Here is a 21,077-nt window from a genome sequence, read left to right on the forward strand (position 1 = left end):
ATTAAGATGTCCTCTATCCTAAACAAGTTTTAAACTCTAAGGATGGAAAAACCTAGACATGGAAATTCAAAGATTTGGGAGTGAAGAAAGGTTTTTTTTTTTCCTTTATATGAAAAATGACTTCTGAAAATTTCACCAAAAAGCAAAAGCTCCTTCAAAAGCATCAAACAAGTACATTCTTGCCCAGGTATAACTTACATACCTCATTACTTGAGTACACATGAGTCCAGTCCTTCTCTGGTGATCCTTAAAATTACTACCTTATAAGCAAAAAGAGTTTCTAGGTTTATAGTTTAACATCACTAGTGAACTACTGTAAAACACAACTGGAGGAATAATGCAAATGAATCATAGAATTTGAGAGTTGGAAAATCTAAGTAGCCATCTAGTCCACACCTGAGAAATTCTTCATTTGACAAGTATTCTTTCAATTTCCATTTCAATAATTCCAGGTAATGGAACTCTTATCAATTTTCAAGCTAGGATTTTCTTTTTTGCATACAATAAAGGATTTTGTGGGGTTTTTTTCTGATCACAAGCCTGAATTTGCCACTTTCTACTTTCTAGCCACTACTTTTGTAATAATTCTAATCTACCCACTCCATAAAATCTATCATGTTCCCCCTGAATTTTCTCTCCTCCAGGCTAAGCACTTCCTTTAAATGATCTTCTTATGACATAAACTCAAGATCCATGACTCTTAAATTTTTATTTTCAGGATTAATCAAAGTATTTGTCTTTCAACTTCACTAATGTCGTATCTCTTTGGTATTTTTTACCCATGGGTTCCCTTTTCCACTTAAATATGGCATCTTATCACCTAAAATATTTGCATCCTCATTGCTATTCAAGAAAAGCCTCTTCTAGAAAAATATCAGTTTCTTTTCCAAAATCTCTATTTTCTTAGTTTTCCATTAGTTTTCCCTTTTGAAATCCATTTCTTAATGAGTGAGAATAAAGATCTTGAAAAAGCTGTTGTAAAATCCCTGCCCCCTAAACATAAGTTGTTCCATGATCTCTTAGGTTATCTTAGTCCCACATGTGAAGATATAGGAAAAGAACATACAAGGCATTAAACTCAAACCCCAAGTGGCTTGGCCCAGGAGTAGTTGAATTTCTGTGCTATAGGAATGGCATATACTGAACTTTGTTATTCTTGAATTTGTTCCTGTGTTTCTATAACCTGTTATGGTATGAATTAACCTGCAGAAGACTAAAACGAAGAAAATAGTTAATTTTACCTCCCAAACAGGTTGTTATTGACTACAAATAACACTTTTGTTCTCTGCAGGAGAAAAAGAAAAAAAAATGCATTTTCACTGGCTGACCTAAAGTAAAAGATGTAATAGTTTCTTGAGCCTTTTTTTTCCATCTCAAAGATTCTTTGCATTTTTTTACCATGTTTTTACCAGGAAAAAGGAAAATGAAACCAGCATAATATCCCAAGCATCCTGGAAATTTAAAACATCTGCCTATGTAGTTCATATGTGGATTCTCTATTAGATAGTAATTGGAAATTAGTTTATGTCTTTGATTGATCACACTCATCCCTTTAAACAGTTATTAAATGAAGTTATTATGGTAGTGGGGAAACATTGTTACCTTAATGTTTTGACTTGATCAATATCATCTGTTCGAGGGGGTTTGATTTTTATAGTAATTCATGGTACATTTGGGTTAAGATTCTCCTTCACCCTCCTGTTTGGAATTTATAGACTTAAAATAAATAACAGATTGGAATAGTATTGCAATCATATAGAATGCCTAAATCTTCACAAGCTGTTGATTTCTTAGAAATTGTATATTGGGGAAGTTAGTTGGTGTAATGGATAGAGCACTAGTCCTGAAGTCAGGAGAACCTGAAACCTCCGTCACTTAACACTTTCTGGCTGTGTGACCTTAGGCAAGTCACCTAATCCCAATTGCCCAATTGTATGTTTAAGGTTATTATCCCAAATCTGAAATGTATCCTCTTACTAACTGAAATTAAGAATCCTCAGAACCATCATGACAGCTAAACCATAAAGTCTCAAGCAAATAAGATAATTGTAAGATGCCTGAAAATCCTAGATTTTCCCAGTATAGTGAAAGCTCTTAGAAGGTAGTGAATATGTTGTCTTTGTTCTTATATTCCCCAATGATTTGAATAGTGCCTTGCACCCAATAGGTACTTAATAAATGCCTATTGAATTGTGTTGAGAAAAAAATGATTGGATTGCATTGAACTGAATTGAAATTAATTGATCTAAATTAACCCAAACTGAAATTCCCTCAAGTTTTAATCATAACCTCTAGATAGCCATTAAAAACTGAATAATTTTTAGGTTCCATGTTCACTCATTCTTTGGTGAAAGAGACGGAAGAATCTTTCTTTTGTTTTTTGTATTCCCCTCCTCCAAATTAAAACCTAATCAAATTTATAATTGAAAAGACATTTAAGATTATCTAGTCCAACCTCTTACTTAATACAAAAGAAAACTGAATCTCAAAGATTTTCTTCAAAATCCCATAAATATTAAAATACATAAAAACTTTACTATATTCCTTTTCTCCATCCAATTCCTTATTCTTTTTTTAAAAGCTTTTTTTTATGTTTTCAAAACATTTTTCAGATGTCTAAATAATGTTCATTATTTTACCATTTTCACAAATTTTGTGCAGTTCCCCCTAATATTCAGACATCATTTCTCTAGAAAAATCATGTTGTTTTCCTCCACTATAGATTGTCTTTAAACTACAGGAGAACTGCTGAATATCTCTGAGAAAATTTGATACTAAATGTTATGGCTGTGTTAATCCATAACTTAATGAAATTGATTGACATTAGCTCATGATTAGCCATATCCAGAAAGGCATATTGCTCCTTGCATGATACTCAACCTTTTTAATCTCAATAATTCTATTATAGAATTATCTTTATGTCTTCTGTCTCCCTTTCATTTTCTTTTTTCTTCTTTTTCTTTCTCTCTGGATAATTCCTTTGAAAATTACAGATGACTTTCAGTAGTCCCAAAGGTAACTTTCATTTGTTTTATGTAGCTGATCATTCTTATCATTTTTTTGGCCAGAAGATTAATTTTATAATTGTCAAGTGATCATTGTGAGAGATCATATACCACTAAGCCTAGTACTGTCAATCAACATCCTCAGGCTCCATACTACCCTGTCTAATTTCCTAAAACATTTTTCATGTATAAAGATTATATCACAATTGGTTTTTACGATATCTGCTATTCTCTCTGTTTTTTTTTTTTTTTTTTTTTTTTTGCCCAGGTTTTAATCATCTAAAGCTATTGACTTTTGTAGTTTCCAAATGTTTCTTTTTTTTTTTTATCTTCCCCCTCCCCATCCCAACTTCAACAGATTTTCATCAAAGACACTATCAGTCACTTTTCTTTTCTTTGCCTACCTCATTATCTTTTAATGTATTTTCCCAGGGCAAATTTGATACTAAATGATGCAACAACCTCCACTCTTGATATTTTGGCTTCCATCACTTATTGTATGATACCAATAGTAGTAAAGTTCTAGAATTAGTATTAAATTGTCCTTATTTCCAATATGTTATCTTGTTATCGTGTGCATCATGATAGTGTAGTTCATAAATTTCATTGCAAGTTATATTTGAAATTTAAATATCCTTCATGATTGGAATAAGTTTGGGGTGTTCCTTTTTGAAAAATAAATGGGAATATTTCAAAATAATAGCTCAGGCTCTTCATTGCATTACTTTAATATAAGAAGAACCCCTGGCTTCAAGGCACATTATTCTGAAATATATTTTAATGGTGTTATTAGTATATAAAAATGAAATTATTAAAAGGGTAATCTTACCACCTTCTGCTGAATCTTTAATCTAAATCAGAATAAACACCATTTAGATTTATCTAATAATTCTAAAATATAATTTCAGAAAACTTCAGTTCAGGTTACATTGTGTTTATCCTTGTCGTGGTGTTTGTAGTCCCAGTTACAGCATTATGAAGATATTTTCATAAAGAATATGTGTCTTAGAGTATTTTGAGCAAAATGTAAACAAAAATTTTGAACTTAAGATAGAATTTCTACCTAATAATTTTCAGTGCATATTTATGGATTATCTTCCTCTTTGATAATGTACATAAAATTGTGAATATTAATTTCCCTCTCCCTTCCTACTTCCCCTTTTAACTCTCTCATTCCTCTCTCTCTCTCTCTCTCTCTCTCTCTCTCTCTCTCTCTCTCTTTCTCCTTTCTTTCTTTCTTTCTTTCTTTCTTTCTTTCTTTCTTTCTTTCTTTCTCTCTCTCTCTCTCTCTCTCTCTCTCTCTCTCTCTCTCTCTCTCTCTCTCTCTCTCTCTTTTTTTCTCTCTAAATAAATCTGTCTGTATGTGTGTATAATCCTTGGATGAAAAGAATGTTCTTTTGGAATTGTCTTACATTATAGTCTTAGTCAAAGTAGTCAATTCATTCATAGTTGATCATCACTATAACACAGTTTTTACTATAAACAATGATTTCCTAGGTTTTTTTTTTAATTTCACTTTGCTTCTGTTCATACAAATCTTGCTATGTTTTATTTTTTTCTGAAATTAATTATTTTAATAGCAAAATACTACTTCATTACAATCATAATATGCTACATGTTCAACCATTCCCCAACTGATAAACATTCTTTGAATTTTTAATTCTTTATCACCTCAAAAAAGCTATTATAAATATTTTAAACATATTGGTCTTTTTCCTTTTGTCTCTTTGGAATATAGACCCACAACAGTGGGATTTCTAAATCAAAGGGTATGCACAGTTTTATAAGTCATAGCTTCAACTTCTTCTCCAAATAGTTTGGACCAGTTTGCTACTTCACTAACCATTCTTTGTTACTTCTGATAAATGTGAAGTGATCTCTCAGAGATGTTTTGATTTGCTAATCAATAATTTATTTTCAATAATAAAGCATAAGACTACAGATAGCACAAGATGGTAGAGAAGGCACACACAACTTTCTGACTCTCTCATACCTTCACTACCAATTATTAAATTAAAAATTAAATTTTAAAAATAGCACTTGACTGGTAAAATTCACAAATCTTCATGGCAGGGGGGTGCAGCCCGGGGCAGCTTCTAATCTTCACAGTGGAGAGCTTGGCCTAGGGCAATAGAAATTCTACAGTGCAACTGTGCTTCCCTGGGCAGAGCCACTTCCAGTGCTGTGCGGGACTATTTATTGGCAACTGCTAAAACCCACAGACCCACAGCAGGCTTTGGCTTGGGATAATGAAATTTTCGCTGCTCAGCCTCCTTAGCCCCAGGGCAGTCACTAGTCTGCACAGCGGGGTTTTTCACTAGGCACTTCATTTCCAGTGGGGAACATTTTTTTCCTAGAGCACTCCCACACTTTGCTCTTTACTGCCCATTGGCAGAACAGCTACTATCCATACACCTATCCCTGTTCTGCAGAGGAAGCTGGTAACCTCCATGCCCTAAAGGGAGATCTACAGGCTTTAAAAAAAAAAAAAAAGAGTAAAAAAATCAATAGCTTCTATACATAAAGAAAGCAGGTTTTCAACCCTGAGGAGACTAATAGCAGACAGTCTCCAGACAATGCCCCAAAGGGGGATGTAACCTGATCCCCATCACACAAATCTCTCCAAGAAGAGACTATTAAAAATCTAAAAAGAGAGCTAGAAGAAAAATGGGGAAAGGAAAGAGAAGCTATGCAAGAGAGTAACAACTTATGTTTGTGAATGGAATGTGAATTGGAAAAGGTAAAGAACTGCCAGAAAGGGCAAGGAAGCAGAATTTGTGAATTAGAAAAGGTAAAGAATTCATAGGAAAGTAGCATTTGTGAACTGAAAAGATACAGAACTATCATGAAAGTAGGATTTGTGAACTGAAAAAAGAAAATAACTCACTAAAAAAAAAAAATAGTGAAATGGAAAAAAACTTCCATACAGCAAAACAAGTCATTTAAAAACTCAATTGGGCATATACAAAAAGAAATTTTTTAAAAAGCTAATGAAGAAAATAACTCATTAAAAATCAGAACTGAACAAATACAAATGACTAATTCATTGAGACATCGAGAATCAGTCAAGCAAAACCAAAAAAAAAATGAAAAATTAGAAAAAAAGGAAGTAGAAGTGGAAAGGAAATAGTGGCAAAAAAAAGGAAAAGGGGAGACAAAAAGAGGGAAACCACATCCCACGAAGAGGCAAAGGAAACTTATCCTCTCTGAGGGAATTTAGAGAGGGGGAGGAACATTGTGTGAATCTTACTCTCATCAGAGTTGGTTCAAAGAGAAAATAATTGACATATATGGTTTACAGAGAAACTTCTCTCACCTCATTAAAAAGTTGGAAAGAAAAAGGGAAAAGGAAAAGAGTAATAAGGAAAGGGTACAAGAAAGAGAAAGGAATTCAAAGGGGGTGGGAGGGATCCTAAAGAGGGAGAGCTGCATGACACAAGTGGAGCCCATAAGTTTAATATGGAGAAAAGGGGAGGGGGGGCAAGAAACAGAAAAGCATAATCTGGGGATAATAAGATGGCAGGAAATACAGAATTTGTAATTTTAACCTTAAATGTGAATTGGATGAACTCTCTCATAAAGCAGAGAAGGATAGCAGACTGGATCAAAAGTCAGAATCTTACAATATGTTGTTTACAGGAAACACATTTAAAACAGGGAGATACATATAGAGTAAAGGTAAAAGACTGGAGCAGAATCCATTATGTTTCAAGTGAAGTCAAAAAAGGAGGGGTAGCCATTCTTACCTCAGATCAAGAAAAAGCAAAAATTGATCTAATTAAAAGAGATAAGGAAGGAAACTATATCTTACTAAAGGGTAGCATAGACAATGAAACAATATCAATACTAAACATATATGCATCAAGTGGTATAGTATCTAACTTCCTAAAGGAGAAATTAAGAGAGTTGCAAGAAGAAATAGACATCAAAACTATATTAGTGGGAAATCATAACATTGTACTCTCAGAATTAGATAAATCAAACTACAAAACAAATAAGAAAGAAATTAAAGAGGTAAATAGAATATTAGAAAAATTAGGTATGGTAGATCTCTGGAGAAAACTGAATGGTGACAGAAAGGAGTATACTTTCTTCTCAGCAGTTCATGGAACCTACACAAAAATTGACTATATATTAGGACATAAAGACCTCAAAATTAAATGCAGGAAGGCAGAAATAGTAAATGCTTTCTTTTCAGATCACAATGCAATCAAACTACATTCAACAAAAATTTAGGAATAAATAGACCAAAAAGGAATTGTAAATTAAATAATTTCATCTTAAAGAATGATTGGGTTAAACAGCAAATTATAGACACAATTAATAACTTCACTCAAGATAATGACAATGATGAGACATCATACCAAAATTTGTGGGTTGCAGCCCAAGTGGTAATAAGGGGAAATTTTATATCTTTAGAGGATTACTTGAATAAAATAGAGAAAGACCAGATAAATGAATTGGGCTTGCAACTTAAAAAGCTAGAAAAAGACCAAATTAAAAACACCCAATCAAGTACTAAACTTAAATTCTAAAATTAAAAGGAGAAATTAATAATATTGAAAGTAACAAAACTATTGAATTAATAAATAAGAGTTGGTTTTATGAAAAAAACAACAATAAAATAGATAAACCTTCAGTCAATCTGATTAGAAAAAAGAAAGAGGAAAATCAAGTTCTTAGTCTTAAAATGAAAGGGGAGAACATTCCACCAATGAAGAGGAAATTATAGCAATAATAAGGAGTTATTTTGCTCAACTTTATGCCAATAAATTTGATAACCTAAGTGAAATGGATGACTACCTCCAAAAATATAGGCTTCCCAGTTTAACAGAATAGGAAGTAAATTGCTTAAATAGTCCCATTTCAGAAAAAGAAATAGAACAAGCTATTAAGCAACTTCCTAAAAAAAAAAAAAATCCCCGGGACCAGATGGATTTACATGTGAATTCTACCAAATATTTAAAGAACAATTAGTCCCAATGCTATATAAACTATTTGAAAAAATAGGGAATGAAGGAGTCCTACCAAATTCCTTTTATGACACAGATATGTTACTGATACCTAAACCAGGTAGGCTGAAAACAAAGAAAATTGTAGATCAATCTCTCTAATGAATATTGATGCTAAAATCTTAAGTAAGATATTAGCAAAAAGACTACAGAAAATCATCCCCAGGATAATTCACCATGATCAAGTAGGATATATAACAGGAATGCAGGGCTGGTTCAATATTAAGAAAACTATTAGTATAATTGATCATCTTACTAACCAAACTAACAAAAATCATATGATCATTTCAATAGATGCAGAAAAAGCAGTTGATAAAATCCAACATCCATTCCTATTAAAAACACTTGAGAATTTATGAGTAAATGGACTTTTTCTTAAAATAATCAGTAGCATCTATTTAAAATCATCAGTAAGCATCATATGTAATGGGGAAAAACTGCAACCATTCCAATAAGATCAGGAGTGAAACAAGGTTGCCCACTACCACCATTACTATTCAATATTGTATTAGAAATGCTAGCTTTGGTAATAAGAGTTGAGAAAGAGATTAAAGGAATAAGAATAGGCAATGAGGAAACCAAATTATCACTCTTTGCTGATGATATGATGGAATACTTAGAGAACCCCAGAGATTCGACTAAAAAGATATTAGAAATAATCCATACCTAAAGCAAAGTTGCAGGATACAAAATAAAGCCACATAAGTCATCAGCATTTTTATATATTACTAACAAAATCCAACAGTTAGAGTTACAAAGAGAAATTCCATTTAAAGTAACTACTGATAGTATAAAATATTTAGGAATCTATCTACCAAGGGAAAATCAGAAACTATATGAGCAAAACTACAAAACACTTTCCACACAAATTAAGTCAGATCTAACCAATTGAAAAAATATTAAATGCTCTTGGATTGGGTGAGCAAATATAATAACGATGACAATATAACCTAAAGTAATCTATTTATTTAGCACTATAGCAATCAGACTCCCAAAAAACTATTTTAATGACCTAGAAAAAATAACAACAAAGTTCACATGGAAAAACAAAAGGTCAAGAATTTCAAGGGAATTAATGAAAAAAAAAAATCAAATGAAGGTGGTCTAGCTGTACCAGATCTAAAATCATGTTATAAAGCAACAGTTACTAAAACCATTTGGTATGGGCTAAGAAATAGACTAGCTGATCAGTGGAATATGTTAGGTTCAAAGGACAGAACGGCCAATAACTTTAATAATCTAGTGTTTGACAAACCCAAAGACCCCAACTTTTGGGATAAGAACTCACTGTTTAACAAACATTGGAAACTAGTATGGCAGAAAATAGGCATTGACCCACATTTAACACCGTACACCAAGATAAAGTCAAAATGGATTCATGACATAGGCATAAAGAATGAGATTATAAATAATTTAGAAGAACATAGGATAGTTTACCTCTCTAAAATGTGGAAGAGGAAGAATTGTATGACCAAAGAAGAACTAGAGATCATCATTGATCACAAAATAGAAAATTTTGATTGTATCAAATTGAAAAGTCTTTGTACAAACAAAACTAATGCAGACAAGATTAGACAGGATGCAATAAACTGGGAAAACATTTTCACAGTCAAAGGTTCTGATAAAGGCCTCATTTCCAAAATATATAGATAATTGACTCTAATTTATAAGAAATCAAGTCATTCTCCAATTGATAAATGGTTAAAGGATATGAAGAGACAATTATCAGATGATGAAATGGAAACTATTTCCACTCATATGAAAGAGTGTTCCAAATCACTACTGATCAGAGAAATGCAAATTAAGACAACTCTGAAATACCACTATACACCTGTCAGATTGGCTAGAATGACAGGGAAAAGTAATGTGGAATGTTGGAGAGGGTGTGGTGTGGTGTTCTCTTCTTTTTTGTAATATATGATGGCTCTCTGGGAGCAGGTTTCTTGAGGAGGTTCTCTGGAGGCAGCCTTAGTTTCAGTTCAAAATTCAATACTTCATTTAACTCCAAATGCAGCCAGGAGTTAAAAGTTTAGATCTTTATTGCTTCTTCAAAAATAGCTCTGTTAGCTTTCTTAGAGGCCTATTTCCCTTTCGTTCCAAGAGCTCTTGCAGCTTGTCTTTTGTCGCCTCCAGCTCCCTCTGAATCTTGGTTCTGAATCTTCTCAACTGATGCCTCCACTCACTCCTGGCTTTCAATCTCCCAAAGTGCTTTTTGGACCTGAGAGCTACTTGCTTATATGCTGTACACTGAGTACACACCAATCATTATACCACTGGGAAACCATTGTTTGTTGGAGGATTAAATCAATTCTAAACTAGATTTAAACATTGTCTCCTCAATTCCACTTAGTACCTTGTTTCAAGTTCTGGCCCATGACATTTCCTTGTAAGATCAGATCAATCATACTGAACCATGCTAAATTAGATAATTATTGTCTGTATCAATTCTAATGACTTAACACTTTGTAAGGTTTCCAATAATGTGGGAAAACTGGGACACTGATACATTGTTGGTGGAATTTTGGATACATCCAGACATTCTGGAGAGCAATTTGGAACTATGCTCAAAAAGTTGTCAAACTGTGCATACCCTTTGATCCAGCAGTGTTACTACTGGGCTTATATCCCAAAGAGATTTTAAAGAAGGGAAAGGGACCTGTATGTGCAAGAATGTTTGTGGCAGCCCTGTTTGTAGTGGCCAGAAACTGGAAACTGAGTGGATGCCTATCAATTGGAGAATGGCTGAATAAATTGTGGTATATGAATATTATGGAATATTATTGTTCTGTAAGAAATGACCAGCAGAATGATTTCAGAAAGGCCTGGAGAGACTTACATGAACTGATGCTGAGTGAAATCAGCAGGACCAGGAGATCATTATAAACTTCAACAACAATGCTATATGATGATCAATTCTAGTGGACATGATCCTCTTAAACAATGAGATGAACCAAATCAGCTCCAATAGAGCAGTAATGAATTGAACCAGCTACACCCAGCGAAAGAACTCTGGGAGATGACTATGAACCACTCCATAGAATTCCTAATCCCTCTATTTTTGTCCACCTGCATTTTTTATTTCATTCACAGGCTAATTGTACACTATTTCAAAGTCCAATTCTTTTTGTACAGCAAAATTACTGTTTTGACATGTATTTATATATATTGTATTTAACATATTTTAACATATTTAACATGTATTAGTCAACCTGCTATATGGGGGGAGTGGTAGGGGAAAGGAGGGGGAAAGTTGGAACAATTTGCAATTGTCAATGCTGAAAAATTGCCCATGCATATATCCTGTAAATAAAAAAAGCTATAATAAAAAAAAACTTGGCATAACTTTATAAAATTTATATAGAAAAGTTAAAGAGCTACAATATCAAGAGAAATTTTGAACACAAGTAAGGTTAAAGGGAGAATAGCTCTTTCCAACTTGAAATTATATTATAAAGCAGCGGTCATCAGAACCATCTAGTATTGGCTTAAAAATAAGTTGATCAAGAGAATTATCTAGGCAAGAGAAAATCAGAGAGTTGAACTTATTAATTCAGTGTATGACAAAATGAAAAACAGATTATTTTAAAATAATTTCTTATTTCAAAATAACTGGTAGAGAATCTGGAAAGTAATCTGGAAGAAATTAGGTTTAGAAAAATAATGTACATTATATAACAACATTCTAAATCTATACAAGATCTTAATATTAAAGATAACATTATTTTTTGAAAAAATGAAGAGAATCCTATCATATAGTTTTCACAGTATGAATAGGAGGTGTAATCTTAACCAAACAAAGAATAAACATAATTAACAGCTATTAAAAAGATAACTTTTATTACAGGAAAGTGAAAATCATCTGCACAAACAAAATTAATGCACCTTGGATAAGAGAGAAAAGAGTCAAATAAAAAAAAAAAACTTGCATCACATTTCTCTGATAAAAGCTGATTATTCAAGCAATTAATTAATATGTATGTATGACAAATGTATTCTCTTATAGATAAATAGTTAAATAATATGAACAAACACTTCTTAGAATAATTGCAAACTATTGTTAACCTTATGAAAGAATGCTTCAAATCCCTAACAAGAAATGTCATTCAAAACAATCCAGACTTTTTTTTCATCTGTTATACATTGGCAAAGATGATAGTCAATGCTGAAAAGATTGTAGGATAACAAGTCTAAGAATACATTGTTAATGGACTTGTCGATCAGTACAACCATTTTAAAGAACAATTTAGAATTATGCAAATAATATGACTAAATTACCTCTTTTATCCAGCGTTTCTATTAGTAAATGTATGCCCCAAAAGATCTTTGTTTAGAAAAAAAGTCTCCATCTACACCAAAATATTTGTAGTAAAACCTTTTTTGGTGTCGGGAAAAAAACTGAAAACATAATAGATGCTCACTGAATGGCAAATTGTAGAAGTGACTAATGTGATGATTTCAGAGAAGTGAGGAATGGTCCAAATAAACTAGAGCAGAATGAAATAAGTAGAACCAAGTAAACAACACATATAATTGCTATCACAATGTAAATGGAAACAATTAGCATCTAAAAAAGTGAATGCTACACAATAATAAAGAAGAGCTCTAAAGAAGAGCTAAGAGATTTCATCCATTTTACCTCTTAGCAGAAATGAGAAGTCAACAAGTGTTGTACCTTATTCACATTTTCAGACTTTGTTGATGCAATTGATCATTATGATTATTTTTTCCTCTTCTTTTTCTTTGTTTTTGTCTTTTTTTGTAATATTTTAATTATATGGGATAGGTCCTTGTGAAAGAGATGGTAAATACTGGGAAAATTTGTGGTTCCGTAAAACAAAGACATCAATAAAACCTTTCTAAAAAATGAAAAGAGACTCATTTGAGGGTGTTAATGGAAGTAGCAAAGAAAAATTAGAAGGAAACAGTTAGCTTAGCCTGTAATCCTTACAAAAATTAGCAGAGGGCTATTGTGGTAGAAGTAATATCTACTATATAGGCTAAACCAAGTTTTATGTTTGTATGTTTGGGTTTTTAAGATACTTAAACCATTTTCAAGATTTAATTTTGCTGTAAAAATCCACAGATTACTGATTTTTCTTTTTTTTCAAAACATTTAATCATTTTTTTTTTAAGTTTGAGTCCCAAATTCTCTCTTTTCCTTTAATTTCTTTTCATCAAGTCATCAAGAAAGCAAGTAATATGATATCAACAGGACATGTAAAATCATGCAAAACATATTTTAAATCACTGATGAAGCTTCTTGGTGGCTGAAAGCTGTGCTTCTGCAAACTAATGTGGCCATCTCAGAGGCAAGAAAGTTGTGTTCCAATGAATCAATTCTATATTCTTGCTGTTTATCCTTTCCATGTTATGATTGAGTAAATTTTTTGTTAGTGATTAGATATTCTACAAGTACTTCACTTCATCCTAATCTCAAACCTAAAGCACTAGACTGGCCTGGATCATAACTGATTTACAATAGTTACCAAATTCTTGTGTGACTTTACTATCAGCTATGAAAATAGTCTACTATGGACCATCATACTGCTAGGTCTAGGGGAGTGCAAGTAAGGCTGTAGAATAAAAATTACAGATCTGAGACATTAGGTAACAAAAGATTGACATCAGTATAGCATAAAGTAAGGCCAAATAAATAAAAGTAGTCTGTGTCAAAATCTCATGAAGTTGAATAGGAACTAGGATAATAAGTTGCTCCTGAGCTGAAGGACAACTCAGTAGAAAGCCCAGTTTTTAGTTCTGCTGACTTCAGAATATTAAAGGAACAATGTAATTTAAAATATGAAACCTAAAAGAGCCACACACAGCATCTTAGATTCTATCTTGGAAATAGCTACTTCTGGTGTTTTGCTATAATTACATTTAAAATGCTGCCTTTGAAACATTATAGTGAAAATCTACCAAATGCAATGCACTGTTTCTATACAACCTACTAGGTTTACCAGTAGTTTAGCCGTACTTTAAGTTGCAGTCCCAAGAAAAATGTAAGAGTGATTTTTTTTTGCCTTATGGTCATAACCAGGCTAAAAGAAGAAAACATATTTCCAAGGCTGATTATGTTTATTTTCAGCTCTTTCTTTCTTTCTTTTCAAACACCATAATATCTAGTCGTCATCCCTTTCATTTCTGTTAGATTATAAAGTTCTAGAAGGGCCTGGAGACAAGTACTATTTCTTTTATATTTTCCCAAAATAGCCAATATAGCATTTTTACACAGTAACACATAGTAACATGACCTATTGAGAGGTCAGTGACAACAAAAGAAAGAGATGGTTGCCTGTTTGGGAAATTGGATTTGGGGATTATAATATCAATTGCTCTATAAATTATTCCAACTCTCGGAAGCCTGAAAGTAATGTTAAATCAATTGCATAGTTTTAATCAATTTCAATATGGGTAAGATAAAGCTTGATCACTAGTTCCCAATTTCAGACTCTTCCTCTATTACATTCATCTTTACTATTCTCTGAATACTTACTAGTAAAATTATTTATCATATGCCTCTCACTTCAATATAAGCCTTTGTGGGCTCCAAATAAAAGGAATATAGGAGGGAGAACTTTCTAGGCATCGTGTAGAGGCAGAGTGAGAAGTGGAATGTTTTATACAAACCCATAAGGGAAATAAAGTATGTGAATAGGAACAAGGTATAAATAGTTTTAAAATATAGGCTAAAGATGGATTCTAAAAAGATTTAAGTACTAAACAGGAGAATTTATATTTAGCCTAAAGGTAATTAGGAGCAATATGAATCTTTTGTAACAGAAGAGTGATAAGATCATATGTGCATTTTAGGATTATCGATTAGCAAAGAAGAGAAAAGTTTGGAAAGGGGAGAGACCAGATGTAGAGAGGCCAATCAGAAGGTTAAAATAATAATCTTTACTTGATATGATTAGGGCCTAGACTAAAATAAAGTACTGAGAAAGGGGGAAAGAGTAAAATATTGGAGAAGTGGAATTGATATGAATTAGTAACTTAATGTAAATGAGAGATGAGTGATTCAGCAATTGAAGATAATTTGGGGGTTTGAAATTTAGATGACTAGAAGAATAATAGTGCTATTAATAAGGGAGAAGAGGGAGTTAAAAGTAGGGGTTCACTTAAGGATGAGTAAAATTAATTCTTATTTAGATATAGAATTATAAATTTGAGATGTCTATAAGACATTCAGATGAAGATGCCAATCAGTTACTTGGTAGTATGAAACTGAAGATCAGTAAAGAGATGTATACTAGATTTTAGAATCATCTATGTAATGGTAATAGTTAAATCCATAGAAATTGTTGGCATTCCCCAAAAAGAATGTAACATGAAAACATGAAAAGAAGAAAGAGTCTAGGACAGAGTCCGGGGGTACAGCTTCATCAGGGTGGAGGTGGGAGGGGGGAGGTTGAGCCACATATGGTGAAACTTCAAGAGAAATGAAAATGATTATTATGACAAATAGGAATAGAAATATGATCAACAGTATTATGAAAATCCAGGGTGTTCTCCAATTGATAAATGGTAAAAGGATATGAACAGACAATTCTCAGATGAAGAAATTGAAACTATTTATAGACATGAAAATAAGCTCCAAATCATTATTAATCAGAGAAATGCAAATTAAGACAACTCTGAGATAACACTACATACCTGTCAGATTGGCTAGAGTGACAGGGAAAGATAATGCAGAATGTTGGAGGGGATGTGGATAAACAGGAACACTGATACATTGTTGGTGGAATTGTGAACACATCCAGCCATTCTGGAGAGCAATTTGGAACTATGCTCAAAAAGTTATCAAACTGTGCATACCCTTTGATCCAGCAGTGTTTCTACTAGGTTATACCACAAACAGATACTAAAGAAGGGAAAGGGACCTGTATGTGCCAAAATGTTTGTGGCGGCCCTGTTTGTAGTGGCTAGAAACTGGAAAATGAATGGATGCCCATCAATTGGAGAATGGTTGAGTAAATTGTGGTATAAGAATGTTATGGAATATTATTGTTCTGTAAGGAATGACCAGCAGGATGGATACAGAGAGGACTGGCGAGACTTACATGAACTGATGCTAAGTGAAATGAGCAGAACCAGGAGATCATTATATACCTCAACAACAATACTATTTGAGGATGTATTTTGATGGAAGTGGATCTCTTCGATAAAGAAAGCTAATTCAGTTTCAATTGATGAAGGATGGACAGAAGCAGCTACACCCAAAGAAAGAATACTGGGAAATGAACATAAACTGCTTGCATTTTTTATTTTTCTTCCCGGGTTATCTATACCTTCTGAATCCAATTCTCCCTGTGCAACAAGAAAACTGTTCGGTTCTGCACACATATATTGTACATAGGATATACTTTAACCTATTCAACATGTAAAGGACTGCTTGCCATCGGGGGAGGGGGTGGAGGGAAGGAGGGGAAAAATTGGAACAGAAGTGAGTGCAAGGGATAATGCTGTAAAAAATTACCCTGGCATGGGTTCTGTCAATAAAATGTTATTTAAAAATAATAAAAAGAAAAATAAAAAAAAGAAAATCCAGGGTCACAGGGCTTTCTATAAGATAGGGCAAGTCAACTTGTATGAAATGATGCAGAAAAAGTTAAGATTAAAGATTAAGAAATGATTATTGACTTCAACAATGAAGAAATCATCAATGACCAGCAGAGAGCCATTCTATTGAATGGTGAGGACAAAAGGTAATAATTGAGAAGTAAATATTAGAGATAACAAGTGGATGACTTTTTCTAGAAGCTTAGATGTAACAAGGTAAGTAACTATTATTCTTTCCAGTTTTATTTCTCTGATCTTATGAAAAATCATAATGTATTTAACCTAATATCTTAGACAAAAGTAGAAATACTACATAGTTTGCAAACATCTGGAATCTGATTCCAGTTTAAGTTTACTCAGCCAATAAGTATTGTGGGAAAAAGTCATCTACTATACTCCTATAAAATATATAGGGTACTTTTCACTTAGAAATAAAGCAACACATGGGCTCAAGTACTGTGGCTAAAGGAATCTTTGAAGAAGCTAAATCTGCTAAAAATCCAGGGCCTTCTCTCCAAATGCTTTAGAAAATGAAAATTAACAGTAGTTACAAAGTGAATCCTTTGTCACAGCTGTAGGCAGATGGTTACCTGAAATGCCTCTTTGCCACTAGATAATTTCCTAAGAAGAGTTACTGATTCAAAACTCTGTCTCTCTCTCTTTCTCTCTCTCTCTCTCTCTCTCTCTCTCTCTCTCTCTCTCTCTCTCTCTCTCTCTCTCTCTCTCTCTTTCTCTCTCTTTCTCTCTTTCTCTCTCTCCTCCCCTTCTCTCTTCCTTCATATTTCTCTTTCCTTTTCTCTCTCTCCTTCTATCTCTCTCTCTCTCTCTCTCTCTCTCTCTCTCTCTCTCTCTCTCACACACACACACACACACACACACACACACACACACATTTATATACTGGGCTCAAGTTCCTATTTTAAAAGAAATTTGTTGTTATATTCTCTCCATATGCTGCACTAAACATCCCTTACTCTACCCTCTCGCTCCCCCATCTGTTCTATTAAATTTCCAGAGAGAGAGAGAGAGAGGGAGGGAAGGAGGGAGGAAGAGAGAGAGAGAGAGAGAGAGAGAGAGGAGAGAGAGAGAGAGGAGAGAGAGAGAGAGAGAGAGAGAGAGAGAAAGAGAAAGAGAGAGAGAGAGAGAGAGAGAGAGGAGAGAGAGAGAGAGAGAATATATGTTAGTGCCAAAAGCAGTATAGAAAACTAGGTCCTTCATGCACCCAACTGCCATTTTTCCAAGGTTGTTAATGCATTAGGTTCCTGGAGACTTTCATGCTTGTTAGAATGATACTCACAAATAATAAAGTAATTTATCTCATACTAAATCATTTTGAATCCATAGCTTGAATTTACCTACAGTAACAAAAATGTGATAAAAAATAAATTTTTTTTTCTCAGAAAGACATTAACCCTTCTGTGGCTTAATTAAGTGATAGAAAATTGCTTTTGTTAAAAACTTTACTATCTGCTAACCAACATGATGACAAATTTCACTAAGGAAATTTATAAAACTAATCAGTGATTGAAAAGGACAAATAATTTTAGAGATTTAGAGTTTTCATCATATTAGATCATTGGATCTTGGAAAAATTCTATCATTCTCACAAAATATAGAAAATATTGCTACTTTTGAACATAAATAAATATTAAAAAATCCATGCAAAAGGGGATTTACAAGATGCACTTTTCATGTGCCTGCATGTAAGTATGAGTGTGTATGGGGGGAGAGGTGAGTGGGGAAAAGAGATGAAAAGCAACCATAATTTTCTCTAAGCATTATTACTTCCAATTTCACAGCTTTGTCCATTAACCATAGATTCATATCATGTAACAGCAGGTTCTTGATGGCACTGACGCATATGTTTTCAATGAGAACAGATGTCATATGGCAATATACATTTAGTCTATGTCTGCACAATACAATCTCATCACCGTGCAATTTGTTACCACATGCCATTCCAGAAGCCACTCTTTGAGCCCATAGCTCTTGTTTTATTAGCAAACATCAAATATGGCAAAGTGAGTCTTTGCTTGGCATGTTGATATAGCCTGGAAAAACTGAAAATGTGCAAAATACTTTTGGCCAAAAAAAATACATAAAGAAACTAATTCAAATGTATTTCTTAAGGCAATAATAGTGTGTGGAATTGTTATGAAACTGAACATTGTACTCAATTTTTTTCTAGGTGATAATTTTAAAATGAGAACACTTGTGATTCACCTACCTCTATTCCATTAAGTGATCAAATAACATGCCAAGCTAGATGAATAAATAGAATCCAAAATTGGTGGTCTATATCTTTTTTATTTTTTTTAATTAAAGCTTTTCATTTTCACAACATACACAAGGTTAAGTTTTCAACATTGACTATTGAAAAATCTTGTTCCAAATTTTTCTTCCCTTCTGCCACCCCATCCCCTAAATGGCAAGTATTCCAATATATATTAAGTGTGCAATTCTTCTATACATATTTCCATATTTATCATGCTGTACAAGAAAAATCAAATCAAAAAGGAAAAAAAATGAGAAAGAAAAAATGCAAGCAAACAACAACAAAAAAATAAAAATGCTGTGTTGTGATCCACATTCAGTCCCCACAGTCCTCTCTCAGTGTCTAGATGGCTCTCATCATCACAAGATCATTGGAACTGGCATCAAGTCATCTCATTGTTGAAGAGTCATATCCATCAGAATTGATCTTCATATACTCTTGTTGTCATGTACAATGATTTCCTGGTTCTGCTCATTTCACTTAGCATCAGTTCATGCAAGTCTCTCCAGGCCTCTCTGAACTCAACCTGCTGATCACTTCTCATAGAAGAATAATATTCCATAGCATTCATATCTTGTAACTTATTCAATCATTCTTCAACTGATGGACATCCACTTGGTTTCCAGGTTTTTTTTTTGCCACTATGAAAAGGGCTACCATAAACATTTTTGCACATGTGGGCCCCTTTCCTTTCTTTAAGATCTCTTTGGAATATAAGGGTACGCACACTTTAACTCTTTGGGCATGGTTCCAAATTGCTCTCCAGAATGGCTGAATCAGTTCACAACTCCACCAACAATGTATTACCATGTTTCCCCGATAATGAAACACTGTCTTATTATTTTTTTGGACAGAAAAACACTAGAGGGCTTATTTTCAGGGGAGGGCTTATTTTAATGAACATTGACAGCAATTTTAATGAACAATGTGAACAAAAATGTGAACAAAAAATTTTACCTTTATTCAATAATGATCATGTCATCTTCTTCAACAACATCGTCATAAGTGTCCATACCCTGAATTCCGTCCTGGATGTCTTGCGCCTCTATTTCCTTCAGAAGAAGTGGACCCAATCTGTCATGTCCAGCAATATAGCTCTCTTTAAATGAACATGTCTTGTCCAGGTAATCTGCTCGTAGTGCCTTGGCGACACAGCTGTCAGTAATTTTATCCCATGACTTCTTCACCCAAGTCACGACTTCTTGCAGACAGAGCTTCACAAAGTTTCCACGCTGATTTCTTTCCATTCTATTTTCAATGTAGTCATTGACTTCCATGCACAAATGGTCCTTAAATGGCTTGTTTATTTTAATATCAAGGGTCTGGAGATAGGCAGTCATTCCTGCAGGAATTATTACTTAATCTATTCTTCTCTCTGCAAGGAAGTTCTTCATTTTTTTAGCGTGGTGAGTGCTGGCTGAGTTATTCTTTTATCCTCCATCATGCCCCCTGAGTTCTTCTTTTATCCTCCATCATGCCCCTTTTATCCTCCATCATGCCCCCTCACTCCCGCTTACATACTGGGATTTTATGTTTTCCTGCCTCAGCTCTCCTCTGCAGCACTGCTCTCAATGGCGCCAGCAAGCAAATCACTGGGGAGGAACAGGATGACGTGCTCACCGCTGCAGCTCTGATTGGATGCAGCTCGGAAAGTGGCGTGCGTTTCACCCGGCGGGGAGGAGGGGAACGGTGCATACAGAGGGTACTGTAATGTACCGTGTAGTTCAGGGGATCACCTTCACTACAGTAGTAATCTCAATAGGGCTTATTTTTGGGCAAGGGCTTATTTTAGAGGAATCTTACACAGTAAGGGGAGGGCTTATTTTCAGGATAGGTCTTATTATAGGGGAAACATGGTAGTGTCCCAGTTTTCCCATATCCCCTTGAAGATTCTTCATGATCTTTTCCTGTCATCTTAGCCAATCTGAGAGGTGTGTAGTGGTCCTCAGAGTTTTCTTAATTTGCATTTCTGTGATCATAGTAATTTAGAACATCTTTTCATATGATTAAAAATGGTTTCAATTTCTTTATCTGAAAATTTTCTGTTCATAACCTTTGAGGAGATCTATATCTTGAGAAAATGAAGAAAGTTGTCCATTTATGCAATCTTACATTTGGTAGCATCATTTTTTTTTTTTTTGCCTATATATGACTAGGGAATTTCAGAATCAGGTAGATGGAAGAAAGAAAAGGTTCTATTCCTCAAAGTCACATATAAAATCA

Source organism: Antechinus flavipes, chromosome 3 (genome assembly GCF_016432865.1).
Source record: "Antechinus flavipes isolate AdamAnt ecotype Samford, QLD, Australia chromosome 3, AdamAnt_v2, whole genome shotgun sequence".
In the NCBI taxonomy this organism is placed as follows: Eukaryota; Metazoa; Chordata; class Mammalia; order Dasyuromorphia; family Dasyuridae; genus Antechinus; species Antechinus flavipes.